The 6,141-nt window shown below is 33.1% G+C and overlaps 1 pseudogene; it reads right to left on the reverse strand.

Annotated features, from left to right (window-relative positions):
- Positions 1–5,673: 5,673 nt before the first annotated feature.
- Positions 5,674–5,807, reverse strand: LOC145278535 (U2 spliceosomal RNA; annotated as a pseudogene).
- Positions 5,808–6,141: the final 334 nt, after the last annotated feature.

The following is a 6,141-nucleotide window of genomic DNA, read 5'->3' on the forward strand; positions in this document are numbered from 1 at the left end:
CTTCTGTTTTCAAATAAAAACCGAAGTATTAACTTAAAGGGAAATAACTCATAGTTTTATATGAGACTTCCGTTTTTAATCGTAACTCTTTTCAGATATTAATAATTGAAAAGAAATTAAATCAAATATGAATTGAATTTAAAATCAACTAAATAAATAAATTTTAAATAGTATTTCTAAATAGTAGTATTGAAACGATACTGTTACAGCAAATAATTAAGAAGATCGAGCTAATTATAAAAATAGATTTTCTTCAATGTAATATGCAAATGAGGTTACTCATTCAGTGCAGATTTCGTTTGAAAAATACTATATCTAGAAATGGCGCATAAAATTGAATGGGTAATTTCCTTTGCAAGAAATGGCCTATAACGGATTTATATATTTCTTTTACCATCGTAGACATACACACACTATTACTATATATATATATATATATATATATATATATATATATATATATATATATATATATATATCTTTATTCACGGTGACGGTTATGAATGGTTGGTTGTTTAGGAGATACACACACGTGTTCATTGTCTTGAACCCAAATCATCAACCAACAAAATTCTTTTCAGTTGTTATTATAAAATCATTTGTGACTAACTGAAACGCATCCTTGGGACGGCATTGGCACTGTAGCCACACCCCAAGAAATTTTTATTCGGCCATTGTCGTTTCACGGAATTGGTCTGACTTTGGTGTGACTTGATTATACCTGTGTAAATGTTTGCCAAAAACGACCTTTCAAATAGCGTACAAAGTCTGTTGTTTCTACATCTGCATGTGCCTTATGTCACGTTAATAATTTTGTTTAAATGACCCTTTGGTGCATTTGATAATTAGTTTGTTGTTTCTTTGCATTTATTGTAAGGTGTCTTTGTCAAAATGATTTCTCAGACATACGGTATAGAACGTATAGAAATTCCGTTAGTTGGCAAAGGCAACTGCGATATCATAATCAATCTCACCTCGCATGTATTTCAACAAATATTGACAGCATACTGGTACCATAAGTCTACCACATGTATATGTGAACGTGGAAAATGAATCAAGAATATGAATAAAAATAAATTAGACAGGAAGGAAGAGAGGAAACTAAGGAAGGTAGAAAGGAAAGGAGGGAAGAAATGAAGGATAGGAGGAAAGAAAGGAAGGAGGAAAATGAAAGAAAAGATGAATCTCAGTCGGAAGAGAATTGGCAAAAAGATGAAGAATAAATAAACAAAAGACGAAAAAAGAATGTCAACAATTTCCCCTACTTTCTATCTGTGTCTAAAACTAAACGAAAATTCCATGAACAAATTTTATGTCCTAAAATTTTGCATAGGAACATAATTTAACTAATTTATTCTAATTCAAATGTGTAACTAATGTTATTCTATAGTTATTAGGTTGGTGCAAAAATAATATCGTTGTTTTCTATATAGTTGAACGAAAGAAAAAACGACATTATTTTTGCACCAACCTAATATTATTTATTCTATTCAAATTCAACACACAACACGTGGTATTATGTGCTATATCTTGTCCTCACCGGGTGTTGACCAGCCGTGATATCACGAGTGGGTGATTCGTCCACATTTACTTACCAATCCATGTTATGGTTTTGATGTCTGAAATTCCATCTTTCCACAAAATGATACTTTGATCTTGAATGAAAAATATCTAAATTTCTACCCAATCATCATCATCATAATCATCATTACTAGTCATCACAATGATGTTTCACCGTCTACCTGATACTCTTTTGGCCCTTATCCTCGAGTGGCATTTGAGCCTTGATAAATGGTGACACCTTAGTAAATATTGCTTTTTTAAAATTTCTACCTTCATTTCTAACTACTTTTCATTCCTTCTTTCATTGCACTTTTATTTCATTCATGCTTTGCTTCCCTTCATTCATCCCCCCTTTTTACGACTCTCTTTCATTCGTCCCCCTTTTTACGACTCTCTTTCATTCGTCCCCCTTTTACGACTCTCTTTCATTCGTCCCCTTTTTACGACTCTCTTTCATTCGTCCCCCTTTTACGACTCTCTTTCATTCGTCCCCCTTTTACGACTCTCTTTCATTCGTCCCCCTTTTACGACTCTCTTTCATTCGTCCTCCGTGTCTTTAAATCTATTTGCTTTTTCTCTGAATTAATATCTACTGCATTCCGACGATAATTGGATTTGACACAATGTCAGTTCAACGTGTGGAAACACAGCTTCAATAAAATAGCCGCTTTTGATTGGGTTAAAATTGTGTATAGTCCAGGATCTTTTGAAATTTAAAAGCTATTTAGAAGCATTTAAATTGTTAACAAGAAAGTAATTTAAACTTGCTTTAAAAATTTTCAGCAAAATTCTCACGTATTGACTAAAAATGTTTCGAATCTATTTACATCCAATAATATATATATATATATATATATATATATATATATATATATATATATATATATATATATACATATTTCACAATAAGATTGTATAAAAATATATCAAAATATAATTTTAAAAACATGAACATTTTTATTTTACACAAAGATAGTTTGTTTCTTTCTTTTTTTTTTTGTTTTTTCACAGTTGATTGTATTAAAATATATCAAAATATATATTTTTTGGTTTGTCAACAGAGTAAAATATAATTTTAATATAGAAGTTTTTATTTATTTATTTATAAAAAATTATAGAAATTTTTCATGCTGTTATTTTTTTTCAATGAATGATACGATTTATCGACTCCTGTTCGACTGACACACGTCTTCTGTCGGTCGTTTTTGAAACTAAAATACACACATTCGCCTCATGGCACTGTCATGCAGAAATGCTGAAAATAACTGCTTAAAAGAAAACGAATAAAGGGAAATAATTCATCATCGAAAAGAAAAAGAGAAATTAAAGAATTTTTTGATGATCACGAAATCTAATTTTGGATGTCCTTAACAAAGCATGTTTTTGTGTGTTATTTGTTTTTGTTTAGAATCACCGCAGATAAGGCGTGAAGCCAATTGACAGAAGGGGCTAACAAGAAAGAAAGATGATTATCGCTAAGATAAGAGATGATGCTTATGTTTATGTTATGTCTTGGAAATACCAACAAAAAAACAGTGATTAGGAAATGAGTTCCACCAGTTTGCTGTTCTTGGAAACAGACTACTTGAATATGAAGCTGTATTACATTAAGGTATCAAGACAGAAAATTGATGAAGACCACTAGACCAACAAGTCAAACGAGCTGGAACAAAAGAAGCCAGGAATCAATGAGACAATTCTGAAGAACACATGTAGTAATAGTACTTATGAAAAAGATTGAGATCAGCAAAATTGCGTCTGTGTGAGAAAGGTTGCAAAGAAGTCAAAAGTATCGCAGATACGTTTCCGCACGTTGTCAACAACCATCAAATTAGAGACAAACTAAATGTGACAGTAAATACTTCATATATCCTCTGATAGAGAATATCCTCACGTGTTTCTGAATTTTTTTTAGATGAGAATTGATTGTTTGTATTATTTGTATTCTTCGGACTACTGCTCCTATTTGTGTTATTTTGACAAGATTTCAGTCGATGTAACCTCAGACCTTCAAGTATATCTTTCTGTCGAGCTCTGGCATCGTTTTGTCGAACTTAGAAATCTTTCTGTCAAAATCGAGAATCTGCACGGTGTATATTTAATCGAAGTTAGCACAAAGTATTTTATCCATTACGCCGTGACGTAGTAAAGTACTTTGTTAAATTCAGTTTCTTCTAAAGATTAAATGTTCAATCCTAAGTGCGCGCGACACTTAAAATATAATTGCGAATTACTTAGGACTTCTACCCGAGCATGGTTGACGGAACGAAGCCATGCTAGCTCCTTGGATTAAATAAAATTTGCGTTCAAAATTCCGTGCAGATTTTCGAGTTCGAAAAAAAAAAGATGCACCTGCAAAAGGTCTGAGGTCACATCGATCAAAACGTTGTGAAAATAACACTCAAGATGAGAACAATAGTCCATAGAAGTCAGATAATATGAATCCTCAGGTATGATTCATTGGAATCTTTTATTGTATTATGTGGATTCTAATTTTTTTATCATTTTAATAATATAATCTTCTTAATAAAAATATAATAATTACATATAATAATTACATAATGATTGAAGTGTAGAGATAAACTCCCTTTCTTTTACCAAACATGGCGACTTATACACCTGATGAAGGTCAGAGATGACATTAATCGAAGCGTTGTGAAAATAACATTCGATATGAGAACGTTATTCCGATTAATCTATATATATAAAAGCAAAACGTCTGTGTGTATGTATGTATGTTTGTTTGTAACGCTAAAACTTTTGAAAGACGGAACCAAACTTGACAAATTTGGTATCATATCGAAGCCCCATCACCCGGATGACAAATATCGAAATTTCACGTCAAACGGACCACTAGAAGTTGGTCAACTGATCAGTTATCTTCGAGGGGGGCCCCCAAAAAACCTGTCATTATCTATATATATAAAAGACAAATGTTTGTTTTTAACGCTAAAACTTGAGATGAAAGATTCCTCTCCCCTAAGAATAAAACATATGTTCAATATCTGCTTTTGTTTTTTCATTGTTTATACGGTCCCGAGAAACGCCGGGTAGCCCTGCTAGTCTTCTATATATATAAAAGGCAAAAATCGGTGTGTATGTATGTATGTATGTATGTATGTATGTATGTATGTTTGTTTGTAACGCTAAAACTTTTGAAAGACGGAACCAGAGTTGACAAATTTGGTATCATATTGCACCTTGATCACCCGGATGACAAATATCGAAATTTCACGTCAAACGGACCAGTAGAAAGGGGTCAACTGATCGTTTTTCTCCTAGGGGGGCCCCCAAAAAAACCTGTCATTTTAACGTTATTCAATACGTGTCACGTGACGTGACGTCAGCTCAAACTTTTGACAGACACAACCAAAGTTGACAAATTATGTATCATATTGAACCTTGATCACCCGCATGACAAATATCGAAATTCCACACCAAACGGACCATTAAAAGGGGGTGAACTGATCATTTCTCTCCTAGGGGGGCCCCCCAAAAAACCTGTCATTTTAATGTTAATATTACATAATCCAAAAACGCTTAGTCATGTCACGTGACGTGATGTCAACATCCAGTAATGGCAAACAAATGTAAACAAACACTTTGTTTTACCGATACTTTTGTAATTTCTCTTCTGCTTTGTTCTAGAGATTATTAAACTCCATGACAATGTCTCCAACGTATTTAACTGGTTAAAAATAGTATTTATACAAGAGTTTTAACGAAAAATATCAGGAAAAAATGTACAGGAATAAAAAAAAATTCAGCTTTCAAAATATTCGTCGATAAAAAAACCGATCTTTATATTTACGCTAGCCATTTTGTATATTACCACGTGACCTGCTATCTCTTAAACTGGAGGGGGGGGGATCCACTTGAATCCAACAAAACCAGTAATTTTTTTTTTCTATTATATATACATCATTTTCTATAAAATTAAGTGTAGACTTTATAATTAAAACAAAAAATGTTATTCATACTAAAAAAAAAAAACGCTTAGTCATGTCACGTGACGTGACGTCAACATCCACTAATGGCGAACAATTGTACCTATTTATTATGCCTCCCCACGGGACAGTTAGACACCAGGGTCGTTTTTTTAACGTGGAGAAAAGGTACAAAAATAAAAATTGTCTCAGTCGTGGAGGATTTCTCCTCCACCGAAAGAGAACAAGAAATAGAAGTGCAGCATCTGAAGAACAGATACTACACTTTGATCTTGACCAAAAGGCCAAGAATGCGAACAATTGTAAATAACAACTTTTTTCACAAAACCAACACCGTCTTTCTTTTTTTTCTCTCTCTTTCTCTCTCTCACCCACTTACTCTTCCCTCTCTCTCACCCTCTTTCTCTTGACGTCACACCACTGTTAAACTGTGGGGGGGGAACACATTCCCAGGCATTATCTCCTATAGATGCACATTTTATTAGAAATTCAGCTTTCAAAATATTAGACGATAATAAAAATATAAAACCAACACCCTCTTTCTCTTTTCTCTCTCTCTCACCAGCTTGAAAACCAACAAAAACAGTGCACAGTTTCCCAAGCATTTGGGGTGGGAAGGGGGGGAAGAAGC

Source organism: Euprymna scolopes, chromosome 6 (genome assembly GCF_053919585.1).
Source record: "Euprymna scolopes isolate OS-2025 chromosome 6, ASM5391958v1, whole genome shotgun sequence".
Taxonomy (NCBI): domain Eukaryota; kingdom Metazoa; phylum Mollusca; class Cephalopoda; order Sepiida; family Sepiolidae; genus Euprymna; species Euprymna scolopes.